Raw genomic sequence first — 22985 nt, forward strand, 5'->3', positions numbered from 1 at the left:
TGAAGCCATCAGGCCCAGGACTTTTCTTTTTTGGGAGTTGTCTCTTTTTTTTTGTATTTTTCTGAAGCTGGAAACAGGGAGAGACAGTCAGACAGACTCCCGCATGCGCCCGACCGGGATCCACCCGGCATGCCCACCAGGGGCGACGCTCTGCCCACCAGGGGGCGATGCTCTGCCCCTCCAGGGCGTCACTCTGCCATGACCAGAGCCACTCTAGCGCCTGGGGCAGAGGCCAAGGAGCCATTCCCAGCGCCCGGGCCATCTTTTTGCTCCAATGGAGCCTTGGCTGCGGGAGGGGAAGAGAGAGACAGAGAGGAAGGAGGGGGGGGGCGGGGGTGGAGAAGCAAATGGGCGCTTCTCCTATGTGCCCTGGCTGGGAATCAAACCCGGGTCCCCCACACACCAGGCCGACGCTCTACCGCTGAGCCAACCGGCCAGGGCTGGGAGTTTTTTGATAACTGTTTCAATCTCATTTTTTGTAATTGGTCTGTTTAGGTTTTCTGATTCTTCCAGATTAATTTTTGGAAGATTATATGTTTCAAGGAATTTGTCCATTTTATCTAGGTTGTCTAGTTTTTTGGCATACAGTTCTTCATAGTATTTTCTTACAATATTTTGTATTTCTGTTGTGTCAGTTGTTATTTCTCCATTTTCATTTTTAATTTTTTATTGAGTTCTCTCTCTTTTTTTCATGGTGAATCTGCTTAAAGGTTCATCGATCTTGTTTACCTTTTCAAAGAACCAGTTCCTGGTTTCATTGATCCTCTGTATTGTTTCTTTAGCCTCTATGTCATTTATTTCTGCTCTGATCTTTATTATTTCCTTCCTTCTACTAGCTCTGGGCTTTACTTGCTGTTCTTTTTCTAGTTCTTTTAGATGCAGGGTCAAGTTGTTTATTTGAGCTGTTTCTAGCTTCTTAAGGTATTCCTATAATGCTATAAACTTCCCTTTCAGGACTGCTTTTGCTATGTCCCATAAATTTTGAGTTGATGTATGCTCATTATTGTTTGTTTCTAGTAATGTTTTTTTCTTCTTTGATCTAATTGTTAACCCATTTATTATTTAATAACATGCTATTTAGTTTCCAAGTGTTTGAGTATTTTTCAGGTTTTCTGTTGTGGTTGATTTCTAGTTTTATTCCATTGTGATCAGAGAGAGTGCTTGATATGATATCAATCTTCTTAAATTTGTTGAGACTGCTTTTGTGCCTTAACATGTGGTCTATCCTAGAGAATGTACCATGAGCACTTGAAAAGAATGTATATTCTGTTGCTTTAGGGTGAAAGGTTCTGAAGACATCTATTAAATCGAGTTGATCTAGTATGTCCTTTAAATCTGCTGTTTCTTTGTTAATTTTCTTTCTTGAGAATCTATCTAGTGATGTTAGTGGGGTATTGAAATCCCCTACTATTATAGTATTGCTATTCAACTCATCCTTTAAATCCATCAAAGTCTGCTTTATATATTTAGGTGCTCCTATATTAGGTGCGTAGATATTTATAATGGTTATATCTTCCTGTTGGATTGCTCCCTTTATCATTATGTAGTGGCCTTCTTTATCTCTTACTATAGCCTTTGTTTTAAAGTCCATTTTGTCTGATATAAGTATTGCTACCCAGCTTTTTTTTCATTTCCATTTGTGTGAAAATTTTTTTCATCCTTTTATCTTCAGTCCATGTGCATCTTCTGTTTTAAGGTGTGTCTCTTGTAGAGAGCATATGTATGGGTCCTGTTTCCTTATCCACACAGCTACCCTATGTCTTTTGATTGGATCATTTAATCCATTTACATTTAAGGTTATTATTGATATGTAGTTGTTTATTGCCATCTTATTCTTTAAAACTGTATTCCTCTTTTGCTATATTCTTTTTCTCCTTTGATCTGTTTACAACAGGCCTCTTAGCATTTCTTGCAGCCTTGGTTTGGTTGTAGTGAATTTCTTGAGTTTTTTTTGTCTGGAAAGGTTTTTATTTCTCCTTCAATTTTAAATGATAGCCTTGCTGGATAAAGTAGTCTTGGTTGTAGGCTCTTGCTCTGCATTACTTTGAATATTTCTTGCCATTCCCTTCTGGCCTCAAGTGTTTCTGTTGAGAAGTCGGAAGTCATCCTTATGGTGGCTCCTTTGTAGGTGATAGTCTTTTTTTCTCTAGCAGCTTTTAATATTTTCTCTTTATCACTTAGCTTTGATATTTTAATTATGATGTGTCTTGGTGTAGATTTCTTTGGGTTTCCCTTAGTGGAGTTCTCTGTGCTTCTTGAACTTGTGAGATGTTTTCCTGCCTTAATTGAGGGAAGTTTTCAGCTATGATATGCTTAAACAAAGTCTCTGTCCCTTGTTATTTCTCTTCTTCAGGAACCCCTATTATGCAGATGTTATTTCTCTTCATGTTGTCACAGAGCTCTCTTAGAGTTTCCTCAGACTTTTTGAGTCTCTTTTCTTTTTTCTGCTCTGCTTCCATGCCTTTATTCATCTTGTCCTCTAACTCACTGATTTGTTTCTCAGCTTCATCCATCCTGCTTCCATTGTGTTCTTCATTTCTGATATTGTATTTGTCATTTCTGACTGATTCTTTTTTATTATTTCAATGTCCTTTTTTATATTTGCTATCTCTTTATTTGGGTGTTCATAATGACCATATATTGTTGTTCTAAGATCTTTGAGCATCCTAACAATCATTATTTTAAACTCTGCATCTGGTAATTTGGTTATATCTGACTCATCCAGGTCCTTTTCTGGGGATTTCTCTTGATTCATTTGTGTTGCATTTCTCTGCCTTCTCATTTTGTCTGTGTAAAAGAAGGTTTTGGCCACTGGAATCCACTGAGTGTGGCCTCTGTGTTCCCTAGGTGTGGTCTGTCTGCAGTCCCGCCACCCCCTCTGCTGTTGCTGCCTAGGGTATTTGGGTATGGGCTGTTGCCAGTGCCTGCTCACTGGGGCTGTTGCTGTGATTTCCGCCTTTTCTTCATAAGAGTGACTGTGATCACGGGCTCGGGTGTACAAGCCTCGGTGGCCTTGGCCTTAGCCCTGCCCCGTGGGTGGTGTTATGCTCTGCCCTGAGGGCAGGGGTGAGCACTTTTGCTCAGCTCAGGTCTCTGCCTGATTCTGGGCTTTCACCCTGCCCTTGCAGGAGGAGCCCGCTCATGGGATGGCTGCAAGCCTTGGCTCCACAGGCCAGGCAGGACTGTGTGCCCACTCTTAGTAGCGGGTCTCTGCCTGTTCTGGGTTTTTGGCTTCACCCTCCACGGGAAAAGACGGCTCCCAAGTCAGGCCACAAGCCTCGGTTCTATGGGCGGGGCAAGGCTGTGTTCCTGCGCCCTTGCTCAAGGGTGGGTCTCTACCCCTTCCAGGGCTCCTGCCCTTCCCCTGCAGGCTGGATTGCAGGTGGCCCGCAGCTGTGCTTGACCACTTTTGCATGTCCCCTCCTCCCCAGCCGAGCAAGACTGAGCTCAAACCTGGGCCACAGTGGTAGCCAGCCAGCTCCCGCCCTTGCCGATAGAAGCGCACTTCTGCATCCCACCGCTGCTCACCCTCGGCGAGCCCTCAACTGTGTGGGTGCAGGTGCTGCAGCTCAGACCCTAAGACTCACTACTGTAGTCCAGAAAGCTCCCTCCAATAAGCGACTCTGCTCTGAGTGCTGTGGGAGAGCTTGTTTGGCTGGTGTCCTGCTTCCCTTTGCTGATATTGCTGTTTCCAGGGGAAATATTCACTTCAGATTTGGGGAGGAACTTGTCCTAGAGGTTAGGGTGGCTGTCTATCAAAATGTTTCTCCCTGTGCCTCCTAGATTACACTCTCTTCCCACTGCTCTGGTCCTCTCCTCTCTCCCCATCCCCCAAAGCCCTGGGTGAGTGGTTGTGAGAGAGGTTTTCTGCACGGCCCCTTTCAGAAGAATCCTGAGTCTGAGAAATCAGTCTCTTTCTCACAAACAGTATCCTTTCTTGTTTCCAGCTAAATACTGTCCATACACCTCTTCTAGGCTCTGGGGCTGCAGGCTGGGGCTTTGTTCCTGGGACTCAGGACCCTCCCCTCTCTGCTAAACTCACTTCCCGCCACACGAGTCTCTTCCGGCTGCCGTTCACTCTGGGGAGCTGGGCAGCCTTCTCCGCATTTCTGCTTTTCCTACCAGTCTCAGTGTACCTTCTTCAGTGTTCCTTGGTTGAAGAGTCCTCTTTGTTTAGTCCAAAGTTGGTTCTTCTAGATGATGGTTCTTAAAATTAGTTTGTAATCCACTTTGGTTCTGGGAGGTGCAAGTTGGTACATCCGCCTACTCCATCGTCATTTTGTCTTCTCTAGTTAATTCTAATTTGCAATGTTCCCAACACTCCTAGGACCAGCTCCATTGCACCTCTCCAGAGACACCATCCCTAGCTTGTTCATGTCCCTTCCTCAGAGGTCTTAGCCCAGTTTTGTGGTCCCTCTGTTATTGGACTGGGAACCTGGACTTTTGGGTCTGCCTAGGGCCAGCTGGAGTGTGTGGGCTCTTGACTTCGTGCAGCAAAAGGTTCACAACATGGGTCCAGGTGATTTTGAAAGCACGTTTATTAAAGCTGGAGACAGTGGAAGAAGAAGGGCTTAGGACAGAAGAAGCAATAGGGGAGCCTAGGCCGGGCTGCCTTGGCTCTGTAGAAACCTTATGGGAAGGAAATAAGCCTACACAGTGAAGTCAGAGAAAAGGGGGCTTTAGAGACAGGTTCAGGGGTGGGTCTAGGAAGACCTGCTGCTCCCCTGGTAGCAAGTCTCACAGGGACACTAAAAGTTTAGGAGATACACGGCTTTGGGGGGTAAAGAGGGAAAGAGGGAAGGAGAAAAGGAAAGGCATGGCATGCTGAGTTCTTTGAGGGTTTTTAAAGATTGGGAATTTAGGGGAGGATTTCAGGTGTCCCCTCTCAGAGTGGAGGCCTTTACTGATTGGTCAGTGCCAGGGCAAGGGGTCATTAGTCCTAGCATTTCTCACCTGGGCTGGGAGCTAAAACACAACTGAGGCCTAGATGTTATCTCTAGGGAAGTGACTGTCAGCATCTGGCTATAAATTGCTCAGCAAGTTTATTCAGCTATCTTTTTCTGTTTTCCCATTCTACTTGCCAAGAAATTTTCCTAGCTTCTTGCTATCTTGTCTCATTTCCTGCACAGGGACTTCATCCCTGAAATCTTTCAGGGGTGATAAGGGAAAGGATCTATCTTCAATAACTGCTTCCTGCTGACAAGGGTTGTGGTCTCTGCCTGTGAAGGATTTGAAGGTCTCCCCCTGCCTGATCTAAAGGAGACAAGGAATGGGATATGAGGCTAGAATAGAGGGGCTGCTAGCTGATTCTTTCAGGGTAGGGATGGGCTGGAAATCTGAAGCTTCCTTACCTTGTTACAGAATTGTTGTATCCTAGAGGTGATAGATTTGACAAGAAGGTTAAAAAGGCATGACCTAAAAATGAGAAGAATTATTGTAACTAAAAGTCTGAGAAGAGGTATGAGCCGATGATAGAGGGCAGGACTGACTTGACAGTGACTCAGACTAAGTTGGTGAAGGGGTTTCCCTGGATAAAGGTGTGTCCCCTGCCTCAAGCCTTTTTGTTTCCTATACTTAATTCAAATTAGACTAATGGAAATGTCCTAATATTCCCTTCCTAAAGTAGGTATTTTTCTGTCTGAATCTCTTGGGCAGGAAAAGAAAAGCAGTTTCAAAATGGCAGAACTTTGGTCCCTTCAGTCTGCCCTTTTAAATAATATAGGTTTACATTCCGGAAGCAGAGTTGGTAGATTGCCCTATACATTTTATTGATTCAGTTATGTAGTCCTCAAAATAAGTCAGTTCAGTTAAATTGTTGAGTCTCACTTTAGGAGGTGGTGATACAGATGGGCTTTCAATGCGAGACCTATACTGTGTAAACAAGTAATCAGGTATTTAATAAAGGATATGCCTGTGAGAACAGAAGAAAAAAACAAAGGTTAATGTTCATAGAGCAAATTATAAACTAGTTTCTAAGTTTGTAAGCCTATCAGTTGAAAAGATTTCTAGATGTAAGACTCAAAGTTTGTTTTGCTGCAGTGAAAGTAAGTAGTGACAGTCTGACAGATTCTTTTTATCTGCAGTTTAAATATCTCTGATGATGTCATTAACTGCTCAGGTAAATTCTGTATAACTTACACTGCATCGGTTGTTCTCAATAATTCCAAGTCAAAGGATGGGAGAAAAATAAAACATCAGTTTAAAAGAAAACCAGAAAATTCAGGATTCAATTTAACTTGTAGGTGAAAAATATAACTAACTAGCATCTAATATCCATGACTGTGTATTATAGATTCTATTGAAATATAATTTCTTGCCTGACCTGTGGTGGTGCAGTGGATAAAGCATTAACTTGGAGTGCTGAACTTACCACTTTGAAACCCTAGGCTTGCCAGGTCAAAGTACATACAAAAAGCAATTATGGCCCTGGCGGGTTGGCTCAACGGTAGAGCATCGGCCTGGCGTGCGGGGGACCCGGGTTCGATTCCCGGCCAGGGCACACAGGAGAAGCGCCTATTTGCTTCTCCACCCCCCCTCCTTCCTCTCTGTCTCTCTCTTCCCCTCCTGCAGCCAAGGCTCCATTGGAGCAAGGATGGCCCAGGCGCTGGGGATGGCTCCTTGGCCGCTGCCCCAGGCACTAGAGTGGCTCTGGTCGCGGCAGAGGCAGAGCATCGCCCCTGGTGGGCGTGCTGGGTGGATCCCGGTAGGGCACATGCAGGAGTCTGTCTGTCTCTCCCCGTTTCCAGCTTCAGAAAAATACAAACAAACAAACAAACAAAAAAACCAATTATGAGCTGATGCTTCTCACCCCCCACCCACTATTCTCTCTCACTCTTCTCTCTAAAATCAGTCAAATAATATATATATAATTTCTCCCCTAAAATTCCCCTCATTTTTATTAAAGATAGCCAAATCAAGACTGTTTACTGCATTAAGTCCAGTTTTAATTACAGGAATAGCAATTGATTGTATAGGCTCTTTTAAATCAGCTTTGCTGGAATTTCCTAAAGAATTTTCAGACTGAGCTTCTATTAGCCCCACAGGGTGAAGACGCTAAACTGCATAGTTGCTCTCAGGCTTTGACTGCAATATATATAGGTCTGGGTAAATTCCTCATGTTCTTGAGGTCTCCCAGAATGTCTTGATGTTCCTTCCTTGCCATCTTTCAGGAAAACAACCGTTGATTCCTACCTACAAAGATTGCCATAACCTGACTAGGCAGTGGCACAGTGGATAGAGCATTGGACGGGAATGATGAGGACTCAGGTTCGAGATCCCCAAGGTCGCCAGCTTGAGCACGGGCTCATCTGGTTTGAGCAAAGTTCACCAACTTGGACCCAAGGTTGCTGGCTCCAGCAAGGGGTTACTTGGTCTGCTGAAGGCCCGTGGTCAAGGCACATATGAGAAAGCAATCAATGAACAACTAAGATGTCACATGTGCAACAAAAAACTAATGTTTTGATGCTTCTCATCTCTCTGTTCCTGTCTGTCTGTCCCTGTCTATCCCTCTCTCTGACTCTCTCTTGTCTCTGAAAAACAAAACAAAACTGCCATAGACCACGTGAATGAGCAAGGTACAAGGCCATTCTCCCCTGGTTCTCATTGACTTCAAAGTCAACCTTAATTCTTTAAAGCAGGGGTCCCCAAACTACGGCCTGTGGGCCGCATGTGGCCCCCTGAGGCCATTTATCCGGCCCCCACCACACTTCCAGAAGGGGCACCTCTTTCATTGGTGGTCAGTGAGAGGAGCATAGTTCCCATTGAAATACTGGTCAGTCTATTGATTTAAATTTACTTGTTCTTTATTTTAAATATTGTATTTGTTCCCGTTTTGTTTTTTTACTTTAAAATAAGTTATGTGCAGTGTGCATAGGGATTTGTTCATAGTTTTTTTTTTATAGTCTGGCCCTCCAACAGTCTGAGGGACAGTGAACTGGCCCCCTGTGTAAAAAGTTTGGGGACCCCTGCTTTAAAGCTTTCTTGTGACATCCACAGCCCAGGCATGTCTCTTTCAGACTTGGCATTTCAGTCAAAGTCTTGGTTAATAAAACCACAATTGAAAATTGGCTTCATGTGTGCTTTTATAAAGAGACCAGATTCTTATTGGATTCATGCAAATAAACATATTGTTATGATTCCCTGGCTGGTAAACTCAGTTGATTAAGAGCCAAGTCCCAAAACAACAAGATTGCAGGTTTGAGCCTTGGTGAGGGCCCAAACAGGAAGCAACCAAAGAATGCACAACTGAGTGGAACGACAAATGGATGCATCCCGTCTTTCTCCCCCCTCTCCCTTCCTCTCTCTGTCTTTTTAAAAATCAGTTAAAGTTAAGCCCTGGCCAGATAGCTCCATTGGTTGGAGCGTTGTCCCGGTTCCGGGAGCACAGAGGTTGCCAGTTGGATTCCCTCGTCAGGGCACATACAGGAGCAGCTCGATGTTCTTGTCTCTCTCTGTCTCTCCCTCTCTCTCTCTCTCTCTCTCTCTCTTTCTTTCTCTCTCAGATTATAATACTCATTATCTTAAATTCTAGAGGGATTAGGGTAGGGAGAAAAATATAAATGCTTCAATATTTCTTATGAAGGTATAATTTATCAAATTGCTCTAGGAAGAGAAAAAACATGTTTCCTTATATTTGGAAAACAAAAAGATCTAAAAATCAGTAATATTTTGAACATAGTAATAAGAATAATAATTATTCTCAGTTCATTAATCCCATATAACCAATTTTTGTTTATCCTGATTATTTGCCAGTATTTTCATGAATTCAGCTATTCCTTAGAATTTTATAAATCATTTAGTTTAAAAATATTACCTGCACCCTGGCCAGTTGGCTCAGCGGTAGAGCGTTGGCCTGGCGTGCGGGGGAACCGGGTTTGATTCCCAGCTAGGACACATAGGAGAAGCGCCCATTTGCTTCTCCACCCCCACCCCCTCCTTCCTCTCTGTCTCTCTTTTCCCCTCCCGCAGCCAAGGCTCCATTGGAGCAAGGATGGCCCCAGCGCTGGGGATGGCTCCTTGGCCTCTGCCCCAGGCACTAGAGTGGCTCTGGTCGTGGCAGAGTGACACCCCGGAGGGGCAGAGCATCGCCCCCTGGTGGGCAGAGCATTACCCCCTGGTGGGCAGAGCATAGCCCCTGGTGGGCGTGCCGGGTGGATCCCGGTCGGCGCATGCGGGAGTCTGTCTGACTGTCTCTCCCCGTTTCCAGCTTCAGAAAAATACAAAAAAAAAAAAAAAAAAATATATATATATATATATATATATATATATATATATATATATATATATATATATATATATAACCTGCTTTGAAACCTGTCAGTTAAAGAAAGTCAGAGTCCTTTTTATGGATCTTTCTAAAGATGTAACATTTGCAAATGCATCAGAGTAAAACAATATCTATAAATGACAAAACTTAAAATGACAAAACTTAACATAGTTACAGATTTGACTATGATATAACTGATAAAGAATTTTGCTTTCCTGTAAGATAAAATATTCCAAGATAATTTCTTCGTAAATGATAATTACTATGAAATGACATAAAATAATAATACAGTGTTCACATTTTTAGATTCAACATACAATTTCAATATATAAAGAAAAAATATGCAAGATTAAAAAATATAGCACATGGTTCATTGGAAGTGTGTGCACTGAGCCCTGGAGACGATTTATAAGTGTTCCAACATGTGGACTCAAACACCCAGAGCACTACTGCCTGATGGCATAACTAAGATGTAATATTTTATTGCTGCCCAGGCACCCACCTTAGAGAGAACCCTGATTACAAGTGCCATTTTAACAACCAGTTCACTGAACTCAACAAAATCTTAGATATCAGTTCTGCCAAACCAGTGCCGACTGGCTGCATCCCACCACTGGTTCGGCAGAACTGATACCTAATTTTTTGTTGAGTTCAGCAAACCGGTTGTTAAAATGGCAATTATAATCAGGGTTCTCTCTAAGCTAGGTGCCTGGGCAGCCGCCCAATGTGGAAATCACAAATTTACATCCTTTACTCTTTTTTTAATGTTCACCTGTGCACTAGCATATCCCAAGCACCCGTAGGAATGGTAATGTTCATTTCATCCATAGGTGAAAAAAGTTGCAAGTGAGGACATCAATCAAGAAGCAATATGGAAATATCTTAAATAATAGTTTTATTGTGTTTTTTGGTCAGGTATTATTTAATATTTTTTCATTAATATTTTAAAACTCCTGCCTGACCAGATGGTGGAGCAGTGGATAGAGCATAGGACTGGGATGCGGAAGGACCCAGGTTCGAGACCCTGAGGTCGCCAGCTTGAGCAAAAAGCTCACCAGCTTAGACCCAAGGTCGCTGGCTCCAGCAGGGGGTTACTCGGTCTGCTGAAGGCCTGCGGTCAAGGCACATGTGAGAAAGCAATCAATTAACAACTAAGAAGTCGCAACGCGCAATGAGAAACTGATGATTGATGCTTCTCATCTCTCTCCGTTCCTGTCTGTCTGTCCCTGTCTATCTCTGCCTCTGTAAAAAAAAAAAAAAAAAATTTTTTTAAACTCCTATAATCTAGTTTTGTGTAGTTCTTTTATTGTTCTTAAGAACTAAAAGCATGAAATAATAAACTACCTTTTAGTATATATATTTTTTATACTTAAAATAGTCATTAGGGCAGAAAACTGATTGTTAAAGTATTTGAATCCCGTCACTGAACCCAAGTGACACCAGGCCAACAGGGTCCAGTGCATTAGGACCTGATCACTCCTGATGTGTGAAGGCTCCCCCCCACTCACTTGGCCCATGTGGTGTTGAGTCCCTTGTCTGAGTAAGGTAAGTCCATCCCCAGGGTATCTGCTGCAGTGGTGGGATGCAAACTCTTTTGTTCCCCAGACTTAGCAGTAACAGCTGCTTTTCTCCATTGCTGCAGTACCTTCAGTGTTCCCCTTTTGCTTTGTCTGTTCTCCAATACCTATATAGTATATACTGTACAGTTCTGTATAGTAATTATGTGAAAAAATGTAATTTAAGTCATTTGTGTATTTATTTATCATCTACCTGTCTCTCTGCTTCTCTATTAATCTTTCTATTTAGCTAGTGAGTACATTTTTATCAAGAATTTTACACGTTTTGTGGAGACCTCTTGACAGTCTGATTGGTGTAAACAATTCTCTTCATGGTTTGGTCTGGTATATACCTCTGGCCCCATCATCTCTCCCTCGTGAGCCTGTTACCTACTAAAATTTCCACCATCAGGGGAATGATGAGTTTTGCATCTCTGGAGACCCTCTTAACATGCAGACATTTCTCAGAGAGTAGAGTATGGTGTCACTTATGTAATTTAACATAGATTAGTGTATTCAATTAGAACACAGAGCACTATAGGTCTCCTTAGCTAGTTTATGAGCCCATGTCTTCCATACCCTCCACTATCTTTAGGACCTTCTTGGTGACGTGTGCACATTATGCCCTCAATGAGTATGTGTTAAATGCCTGGGGCAGTTGCGGTGGGGAAGACTTGGCTAGGCAAGAGGCAATGTTTGAATGTGTTGTCTTCATAGCCAAGAAGTAGACTGAGAGAAATGGCTATCTAAAAGGGATAAAGAAACAGAACAATGGCAGGAAGAGTGTTGACTGTAAACTTTGCTTATGTCAAGAGTCTTGGCTCAGTCTGGTCCCCTGAGGCAGAGACTGTGCTGAAGAGAAATTAAATTGCAATAAGTAATGTTTTCTGGGAACTGTGATAAGAAATTGTGGCCTACATCATGATATTAAACCCCCCTTTCCTCTACTCTATCCCATCTTTATTAGTGCAAAATTAGACATGAGATTATATTTACTGAGAATCACTAATGTAGGCAAACTCAAGATGACACAAGTGAAACAAGTCATAGATTAAGAAATCTCATTTCCTCTGCAATTCTTTTTCTCTCTCAGGCGAGACTAGTTTTCCTTAAGCTGCTATGAGGGTTGGCAACTGACAAAGACTTACTCACTTAGCCCTTATGATAGCCATCTCTACTTCATTCTCATTTACAAGTTTTCTAGCATGGACACCTCTTTTTTTCCTCTTCTCTAAAAATTGTCAGAGAAATGTATAGCTATATTAATATATGTGTCAAAATCTATATTTATTTTTTTTCTCAGCAAAGCTGTCCTTAGAGAGGGTGTCTTTGTATGCTAAGCAGCATTGTAGAAGTATTAGAAAACCAAATGAAAACACAGCTCAAAAATAATGACATCAGCGTCCTGGCAGACTAAGACATGCCTTGCTTTTGTACCCCTACGCCCAATAATAATGTGTTATTTATCTTCAAATTTGAGGGAACTGTGGCAGAAACTACCGAGAGACCCAAGAGAATTCCCACCCACTCGTGAGTTGGGTAATAGACGTACAAATCGAAGTCAGAAACCAGCTCTAGCCTTTGCTCTTGGCTGCAGCCTGAGAACTCCTGGATGAGAAAGCCTTTGTGGAAGTCCAGATTTCTAGAGAAATTCCAGCACATTGCTGTAGCAAAACCAAGTAAGAGTTTACATTGGAGTAAGTAAGAGGAACAGCTTGACTTCAGCCACAACCCCTACCCCAGGCACCACAGCTCAAGGCCAAGAAAGATCTTCCTCTGCCTGTGATTTATGCTGTTAGGGAAAGAGAGAGCAATACACATACTTATTTGTGAAAATTACATGATATTAAATAGTTCGAAATAAAGCAGCAGTCCCCATCTCATCTTTCCCCACTCTTGATTCCTGCTCCACAAAGGCAGCTGCTTTCAATTGTTTTTAACATACTTTTTAAGTTTTATTTCCATGTAGAATATATGTTTTCTTCTTGATGTGTAAAATTCGGGCATTATTCATAGACTTCCTTTTTATGGTACTAGATTGAATAGTGTCCCCCAAAATTCATGTGCACTTGGAATTTCAGAATGAGACTTCATTTGAAACTAGGGTCTTTGCAGATGTAATTAGTTAATGATCTAGGGGTAAAATCACCCTGGATTTAGGGTGGTCCCTATATCCAATGATTGATCTCCTTATAAGAAGAAGAGAGGGTACATAGAGACACTGAGAAGATTATGGTCATGTGAAAATAGAGGCAGAGATTGGAGTTATGCTACCACAGGCCAAGGAATTCCTGGGGCCAACAGAAGGTAGAAAGAGGCGAGAAAGGCCTGACCTGTGGTGACGCAGTGGATAAAGCATCGACCTGGAAATGCTGAGGTCGTCGGTTCGAAACCCTGGGCTTGCCTGGTCAAGGCACATATGGGAGTTGATGCTTCCAGCTCCTCCCCCCCTTCTCTCTCTCTGTCTCTCTCTCTCCTTTCTCTCTCTCTCCCTCTCTCTCTCTCTCTCTCTGTGTGTCTCTCTCTCTCTGTGTCTCTCTCCTCTCTAAAAATGAATAAATAAAATTAAAAAAAAACATTTGTAAAAAAAAAGAAAGAGGCAAGAAAGGATTCTTTGCTAGAGGCTTCAAAGGGAGCATGGCTCTGCTGACATCTTGATTTCAGACTTCTTGCCTCCAGAATTGTAAGAAAAGAAAATACTGTTGTTTTAAGCCACCCAGTATGCGTTAATTTGCTACAGCAATCCTCAGAAACTAATACATTAAGTGAGGGTTTGGCTTATTTGCACCCCCATTATCTCAGCCCATTTCCTTCATTCCCACTCCTACTGTTCTAATCCCAGAATTTTTATTAAGATTTTTTAGTTAAATCAGTATTTACATTTTATGTCCAGATACATAGTTTCCTACTAATTCAAAACACTATGATTTTATTTCCTTTGTTGATATTGACCTTTCCATGATCATTATCCTTTTTTACTTGCTTAATTTTTTTTTATATATTATAATTCTTCCACACTCTACAACAAGCTCCCAACACAATTTCCCACACTGTCAAACATACCACATGACTGGTGGGGTTTTGTTTGTTTGTTTGTTTTTGGTTTGTTTGTGTTTTCTTGAAATCCTCTGGCTCTGATCTGGACTGGTACTATCTAAGACATCTGTGCAGCTATCACCCCAGATCTCGCTTTATCCTCATCATATCTCTCTGTTGTGTTGGTGTCCAGTTTTCTGGATCCTGTGTCTTTCACTTCTCTGGTTATACTCTCATTTGGTGAAGCACATTCTCTATGGCTTTCTTAGAAAGTATAGCTGGAAGTAAATTTATTGCTACTATATGCATCTAAAAATGCCTTCATTCCACCTTTATACTTGATTGCTAGTGCGGCTAGGATGAATACAAGTTCCTACAGAATTTGTTAGGCATTTGTGAGTCAATGTATTCTATGTCTAGTGATACTGTTGGGAAGTTAGATGCCTTTTTTTTTTTTTTTTTTTTTTTGTATCTTTCTGAAGCTGGAAACGGGGAGAGACAGTCAGACAGACTCCCGCATGCGCCCGACTGGGATCCACCCGGCACGCCCACTAGGGGCGACGCTCTGCCCACCAGGGGGCGATGCTCTGCCCCTCCGGGGCGTCACTCCGCCATGACCAGAGCCACTCTAGCACCTGGGGCAGAGGCCAAGGAGCCATCCCCAGCGCCCGGGCCATCTCTGCTCCAATGGAGCCTCGGCTGCGGGAGGGGAAGAGAGAGACAAGAGAAGAAGGGGGGGGGTGGAGAAGCAAATGGGCGCCTCTCCTATGTGCCCTGGCCGGGAATCGAACCCGGGGTTCCCCGCACGCCAGGCCGACGCTCCACCGCTGAGCCAACCGGCCAGGGCCTAGATGCCTTTTTTATTTGTTCCATGTATCTGATCTTTATCTCCGACCCGCCTCTGCCAAAGCATTTAGAGTTTTCTGTTTATCTGAAATAGAAATATCATTATGGTATATCTTTGTGTGGGTGTTTTATATTGTTTGTTTTGTTGTTTGTTTGTTTTATTTGTGTTGAATACCAGATAGGAAGCCTTTTCAGTCTGGAAACTCATGTTCCTCACTTTTGGGAATACTCTCATGCTTTAATAATTTCCATGTTTTCTCTTGAGTTTGTGAAATTCCCATTAGTTAAATATTGGGCTTCCTGGGTTGATGCTCTTTTTTTCCCTATAGGAATATGCTGTGAAGACTTGCAGAGTTAAAATAACAGAGACAAAAAGGTGCTCTAGGGCAAAAGCCCTGAGCAGAAGAGAGTCCAGGGGCCTCTCTGGCCCGTACTGGAGACAGTGCATGCTGGAAACAGCAAAACAGCAGGATAAGATTCAGCAACACAGAAAATGTTTAGACTCTCAGAACAGGGATTAGGAGCCAGCATGTTCCTTACATTCTACTTCACTCCCTGAAAACTTCTGCTGTCTGCTTCCTTGACTTATTTGTACTGGCTCATAAATATCTGAGTAAGGCTGGGGACGGGGCTTCAGTCCTTCAGTCTGCTGACCAGGCCTGATGGTTCCCCTCAGCCTCTCAGAGCATATCATTTGGTCTCCAAGTAGTTCACTGTTGCCATGACATTTTTCTTTCCTTTTATACTCCAATTTATAAGGTAAACTTTTAATTTTCGAATAGTTTTAGGTTTACAGAGAAGTTGTGATGATAGTGCAAACTTCCCATATATCCCACATCCAACTTTGCTGATTATTACTCTTAGGTTTCATTTCTTTAACCCTGCCAGCATGAGTTTCGTTTCAGGGCTTGTGGCAGGTGACCAACCACAGAGGAACGTCCAATGAAGTCATGGACGGTTGAAACTGCTGACGATTGAAAATGCACCAACATCCATAATTGGTGAAAAGCACCTCTGCGCCCAGCGATAGCGACAGCCAATCAGCAAATGCCCCGCTACCCTTCCTACTTCCCTAAACCTAGCCCTTGAAACATGGTCTGAGTCTGTAGCTGGGGCTGCTCTCCCTTACGAGACAGCCTGGCAGGTTTCCTTTCATTAAAGCCTGTTAAACTGGTCTTTCAGACTCTGATTGATTCTATCAATTAACATCTTATATTAGTATGGTCCATTTGTTACAATGAACCAGTATTGATCCATTAGTAGTACATAAAGTTCATACTTTATTCAAATTTCCTTAGTTTTTACCTAGTGTACTTTTTCTGTTCCATGATCTCGCCAGGATTCCACATTATATTTCATCATCATATTTCCTTAGGTTCTTCTTGGCCTGACCGTTTCTCAGATTTTTCTTGGTTTAGATAGCCTAGACATCAATAGAAGAGTACTTGTCAGGGATTTTGTAGAATGTTGGTCAGTTGAGATTTTTCTGACTTTTCCCCTCATGATCAGACTAGGGTTATGGGTTTTGCGGAGGAAAACTGCATAGTAAAGGGTCATTCTTTTTATTTTATTTTATTATTTTTTCAGGGACAGAGAGAATCAGAGAGAGGGATAGATAGGGACAGACAGACAGGAATGGAGAGAGATGAGAAGTATCAATCATCAGTTTTTCGTTGTTTGTTGTTCATTGATTGCTTTCTCATATGTGCCTTGACCGGGGGCCTTCAGCAGACCAAGTAACTCCTTGCTGGAGCCAGCAACCTTGGGTCCAAGCTGGTGAGCTTTTTGCTCAAGCCAGATGAGCCCGCGCTCAAGCTGGCGACCTCGGGATCTCGAACCTGGGTCCTTCCGCATCCCAGTCTGACGCTCTATCTACTGCGCCACCGCCTGGTCAGGCTAAAGGGTCATTCTTATCACATCATATCAAGGGTTCATACTATCAAAATAACTTTTCACTGTGGATAACAACTTTGATCATCTAGCTAAGGTAGTGTTTGACAGGTTTCTTCACTGTAAGGTTACTCCCCCCCCCTTTTCCATCTTGTACTCTTTGAAAGGAAGTCACTGTGTACAGCCTACACTTAAAGAATGGGGAGTTAGCCCTGGCCGGTTGGCTCAGTGGTAGAGCGTCAGCCTGGCATGCGGGAGTCCCGGGTTCGATTCCCGGCCAGGGCACACAGGAGAAGTGCCCATCTGCTTCTTCACCTCTCCCCCCTCCTTCCTCTCTGTCTCTCTCTTCCTCTTCCTCAGCCGAGGCTCCATTGGAGCAAAGATGGCCCGGGTGCTGGGGATGGCTCCTCGGCCTCTGCCCTAGGCACTGGAGTGGCTCTGGTCACAACAGAGCGACGCCCCAGAGGGGCAGAGCATCGCCCCCTGGTGGGCAGAGCGTCGCCCCCTGGTGGGCGTGCTGGGTGGACCCCAGTCAGGTGCATGCGAGAGTCTGTCTGACTGTCTCTCTCCGTTTCCAGCTTCAGAAAAATCCAAAAAAAAAAAAAAAAGAGAATGGGGAGTTACTTCCACCTCTTTTTTTTAAATAAATTTTTATTAATTTTAATGGGGTGACATCAATAAATCAGGGTACATATGTTCAAAGAAAACATGTCCAGGTTATCTTGTCATTCAATTATGTTACATACCCATCACCCAAAGTCAGATTATCCTCTGTCACCTTCTATCTAGTTTTCTTTGTGCCCCCCCCCCCCCCGTAACCACCACACTCTTGTCCATGTCTCTTAGTCTCGTTTTTATGTCCCATACATAGGTGGGACATACTTCTACCTCTTTAGTGCAGTGTCTATAGAAATTATTTATAGTTCTGCTACATTGATGATATTCCTCTGCAAAAGAGATTTATCTATTTTTCTCCCTTCCTCCTTCCCTCCCTTCTCTCCTTCGTTCTGGGCATGACTAAACAGTGCAATACTGAGATACTAGTTGTCATTTGTTTTCTGCACTGGCTTTAAATGACTGTGTTAGGCACAGGACACTGTCCAAATAAATCATGTTAATGAACCGGTGTTGAATGTAAGTTATCCAGAAATAACAAAATGTGTCTGCTGCTAACATTTCAACACTCAGATAAATTTAATAGCCAACATACATCTGTGTGCATATATACTGTAATCAAGTTTATATAGCAGGTGGGAAGATCTTTGGGTACAAATCTCAGAGAACAGGAACTACAACAAAGAAACAAGTTATGTTACTCTATTCAAAAGATTAGAAATCTAATGGCTTCCTCCCCAAATAACAGAAAGCCTTTCAATAACCTCTCCCACCACTACCATCCCACTTTGCTGAAAGAATACAAATAAGGGAAGCGGTGTCCTTCCAGACCCCCTTTTTATCAACTGCACCGTTCAAAAACACTTACTGTACAAACACCACTTTTTTGTCAGTTCAAAAATGAAATACTGTAGTGATAAAGTTCCTCCTGATTAGTTCTCCACAATTACAAGAAATACAGCATTTCTGGGGGCTTCCCATTAACACCCACATGCAGTCAACTTTGCCCACTTGGAACAATCATCAGAAACAAGAGGATTAAGTAAGCCGTAAATACCGGAGACAGTGGCTTCTCTGCAAGAAATGGAAAACTGCAGAGCGGCAGGAAAAGAGAGAAGAGGCATTAGGGTGAACACGTCAGGAAGTGGAAACCTTGCTAAAACGTTGGCTGTAGCGGGGTTAGAAGACCCCCTCAGAAGTCACTGTGTACAGCCTACAGTAACTCCCCATTCTTTAAGTGTAGGGAGGGGGAGTAACCTTACAGTGAAGAAACCTGTCAAACACTACCTTAGCTAGATGATCAAAGTTGTTATCCACAGTGAAAAGTTATTTTGATAGTATGAACCCTTGATATGATGTAATAAGAATGACCCTTTACTATGTGGTCTTCCTCCCCAAAACCCATAACCCTAGTCTGATCATGAGGGGAAAAGTCAGAAAAATCTCAACTGACCAACATTCTACAAAATCCCTGACAAGTACTCTTCTAACCCAGAGGCGGGTTAACACCAGCGCCCTCCCCCCTGCCCACCCTGAACTCTGACTTCTGAAGGGCTCACAAAACTCCAACCTGACACTTTTTTCTAATGACACCAAGTTTGGTTTCATGATTGCAATTTTAACATTAATAGTACATAATATTTTTATTTTAAGATATGGTTAACATGTATTTTTATTTTCCCTGTCTCTCTCTTTCTTTTTTTAAGGGGCCCAATATTTTCTTCTGTCCAGGGCCTCAGGGACAGCATGAAGGCCAGTGACCTAGCAAAACAAAAAAAGGGGGGGGCTGAGGTTTCCCAAACACCCCTCCACCCACCACCCAAGAAGGAAAGTAGTGTGCCAGTGCATCCCCACCAGAGAGGCTGCTCTGCGCCCACATCCTGACCACCTGGTGACCTTGCAGCAGGACCAGCGTGCTGGGGGTTGCTGATTACCTTAGTACCCACCATGTCTCCCAAGCTGGGGCCTGTTTCTTTATTCGTTTATTTATATCAGGATGGATTCATTGATACTTTATATTTTGCCTTGTAATTCAATACTTTATTTTGTTGCTTAAATTGTTCTAACTTTGGCTATGAGTTCTTCAGTTGGCTCCTGTGACCCTGTGAGGTACCTCCATTATTGTATCTTGTTTTCTTTTGGTTTAGGTCGTTATTTTCTGGCACTACAAGATATTCCAGGCTCATTTTGTATATTTCCTACCTCAATTCTAAAATTAGCCATCTCTCCAAAGAGTCCTGGTTCTTTTTATTGGAGAATGGTATTAGACACCAAGATCTGGTTGGTAGGTGTGGTCACTGTCACTGGTGTGTCATGGCTTCTAAGCCCTTTCAACTGAAGAGTGAGGAAATATATGTATGTATACTAATTCATGTATAAATACATATCTATAAGTATTTCTCTACCTAACCATCTAGCTATATTAAGCTAAACATTAGATCAGTGGTCCCCAACCTTTTTTGGGCCACGGACTGGTTTAATGTCAGAAAATATTTTCACAGATCGGCCTTTAGGGTAGGACAGATAAATGTATTATGTGACTGAGACAAGCATCAAGAGTGAGTCTTAGTCAGGTGTAACAGAGGGAATCTGGTCATTTTTTAAATATAAAACATTGTTCAGACTTAAATATAAATAAAACGGAAATAATGTAAGTTATTTATTCTTTCTCTGTGGACTGGTACCAAATGGCCCGCGGACTGGTACTGGTCCGCGGCCTGGGGGTTGGGGACCACTGCATTAGATCACACAAATGTCTAAAACTAATCCATTTTAGTTAAACAGATCATTTTAGCCCCCTCCCTGTGCTTATCTGTAAATTCCTACTGCAACAGTGAGAAACCTGGCTTGTACCATCTGTTTCCCATTTATTTAATTGTTCAAATCCAGGATACATATGTAGCATTATGAGAATTGTTCATCTATATCCTCCTGGGAAATAATTATCAACTAGAATACAGTGTTTATGTGTAGTTTTACTGCCTATTAGATATATAGACTCCACTTATTTCCAAAGTTATGTAGGTTAGCACCTTTTCCCTCATGCCCACCTGTAGGATACTGCATATACTTGTAATACAGCTAGATTATTTTGTCACAGTATAAATTCCTTACTGAGATTCCCCAACCCCCTGAATGTTTTTTTTAAATTTACATACATTAGAGTTTTGTCTTTGTCCTGTAAAATTCTACAGGTCTTGATAATTGTATAACATCATGTATCCACTATTGCAGTGTCATACAGAATAGTTTCACCACCCAAAATAATCCTTTGTGCTTCAGGTATTCAATCCACCCCCACCCTTAAATCATAGCAACAATTTAACTGTTTACTAGCTCTATAGTTTTTTTTTGTTTTTTGACTTAATAACAGACATTTATTTTCTTACAGTTCTGGAGTCTGGAAAGTCCAAGATCAAGGTACCAGCATATTCAGTTCTTGGAGAGATCTCTTTTCCCTATCTCTATAGTTTTGCCTTTTCCAGGATATCAAGTAAATAGAATGGTACACTATGAAGCCTTTGCAGATTTATTTTATATTTTATTTTATTTAGCAATATGCATTTGAGATTCATCCATGTCTTTGCAAGGCTTTATAACTCATCCTTTTTTATTGTTGAATAGTATTCCATTGTAAACTATTATACACTATTGAATCACAGTTTGTTTGCCCATTCAACTATTAAGGAAATCTCAGTTGCTCCATTGTTTGATGGTTATAAATAAAGCTGTTTTAAGCATTCATGTGCAGGATTTTGTATGAACATAAATTTTCAAGTTAGCTTGGGTAAATTACCAGGGAGCAAGATAGCTTGAATGCATTGTAAGAATATGTCTAGCTTTGTAAGAAATGGCCAAATTATCTTCCAAAGTGGCTGTATTATTTTGTATGCCCACTGGAAACAAATGGGTTCCTGTTGCTCTGCATCCCCACTGGTATTTGATGTTGGCTGTTAGCTATTCTAATAGCTGTGTAGTGGTATCTCATTATTATCATTTGCATCTCTTTAAGGACAAATATGTTGAGCATCAGTTCACGTGCATATTTATTACCTACTTATATATATCTTTATCAATGAGGTGTTTATTTGGATCTTTTGCATCTTTAAATTGAATTGTTTGTTTATTGTTGAGTTTTAAGAGTTTTGTGCCTGACCAGGTGGTGGCGCAGTGGATAGAGCGTCGGACTGGGATACAGAGGACCCAGGTTCGAGACTCCGAGGTCGCCAGCTTGAGCGCAGGCTCATCTGGTTTGAGCAAAAGCCCACCAGCTTGAACCCAAGGTCACTGGCTCCAACAAGGTGTTACTCAGTCTGCTGAAGGCCCGCGGTCAAGGCACATATGAGAAAGCAATCAATGAACAGCTAAGGTGTTGCATGCACAATGAAAAACTAATGATTGATGCTTCTCATCTCTCTCTGTTCCTGTCTGTCTGTCCCTGTCTATCCCTCTTTCTGACTCACTCTCTGTCTCTGTAAAAAATAAATTAAAAAAAAAAAAAGAATTTTTTGTGGCTTGACTTGTGGCATAGTAGATCAAGCGCCAACCTGGAATGCTGAGGTCATTAGTTTAAAACTGTGGACTTGCTTGGTCAAGGCACATATGGGAGTTGATGCTTTCTGCTCCTTTCCCCTTCTCTCTCTCTCTCTCACCTCTCTAAACTGAATAAATAAATAAAATTATTTTTTTTAAAAAGAGTTCTTTGTATATTTTGGATACAAGTCCTTTATCACATTTATGGTTTACAAATATTTCTCCCAGATTGTGGTTTGTCTTTTTAGCCTCTTAACAATGCCTTTTGCAGAACAGAAGGTTTTAATTTTAATAAATTCTAGGTAACTAATTTTCTCTTTCATGGATTATACTTTTGTTGTATCCAAAAACTCATCAGAAAACTCAAAGTCACATAAATTTTCTCTTATGGTACTTGGAGTGGTGAACACACAGTACAATATACAGATGTTGTATTATACATAATTTTATTAGCCAACGTCACCCCAATAAGTCCAATTAAAATGCTTTTCTCCTATGTTTTATTCTGAGAGTTTTATAGTATTGCATTTTACATTTAGGCCTATGGTCTGTTTTGAGTTCATTTTTGTGTAAGATATGAGGTCTGTGTCTGTATTTATTTTCTATAAATGGATGTCCTGTTGATTCCACACCATTTAGACGATCTTTTCTCTATTATTGTCATTTTACAAAAGTGCCTTTGCACTTATTTGACCCACAAAGGTAAAGGAGCCTTCCTGGAGATAAGAAAACACAAGTGGTCATTTGTCCACTATGAAGTAAGCTGAAAATAATGAGGTAATTTAGTACCCATAAAAATCTGCATATATTGTGGAAAGGCTGAAATATATCTAAAATGTACCCAGGACCCTGGCTGAGAAGCTCAGTTGTTTAGCGTCCTGATACCCCAATCTGCAGGCTCAATCCTTGGTCAGGGCACTGTTGGTCAAATAAGTTTGCAAATATGATGTATGTGTTTGCTCGCTTATAGTTTGCATTGTGTGTTGGAGATAGGCTGTAAGCTGGCAAGTTCCTTATGGCCTAAGTAAGGTTTAGTTTTAAGACTAAGCCTTTCCCACGATTTTAATACTAAGATCTTTTCAACATCCTTCTAATACTAAGATCTTCTCAAAACTAAGCTTTTCTCCACACTCCTGACTAGTGCATGATGTGGGGTGGTGCACTCTTATGAGAAATCCCATTTATGCCTCAGATTAGTGGCTTTGTATCAGAGACTTACTTGTTTATAAATTGGCTTAAAGGCT

General features: G+C 41.9%; 1 protein-coding gene across 1 annotated transcript in view; it reads right to left on the reverse strand.

The window, feature by feature from the left end:
• The window catches only part of LOC136322235 (uncharacterized), a 127135-nt gene that overhangs the window by 29805 nt on the left and 74345 nt on the right, over positions 1-22985 (reverse strand). The gene's annotated exons all lie outside the window — the stretch shown is intronic.

This window comes from Saccopteryx bilineata, chromosome 2, assembly GCF_036850765.1.
Source record: "Saccopteryx bilineata isolate mSacBil1 chromosome 2, mSacBil1_pri_phased_curated, whole genome shotgun sequence".
Classification (NCBI taxonomy): Eukaryota; Metazoa; Chordata; class Mammalia; order Chiroptera; family Emballonuridae; genus Saccopteryx; species Saccopteryx bilineata.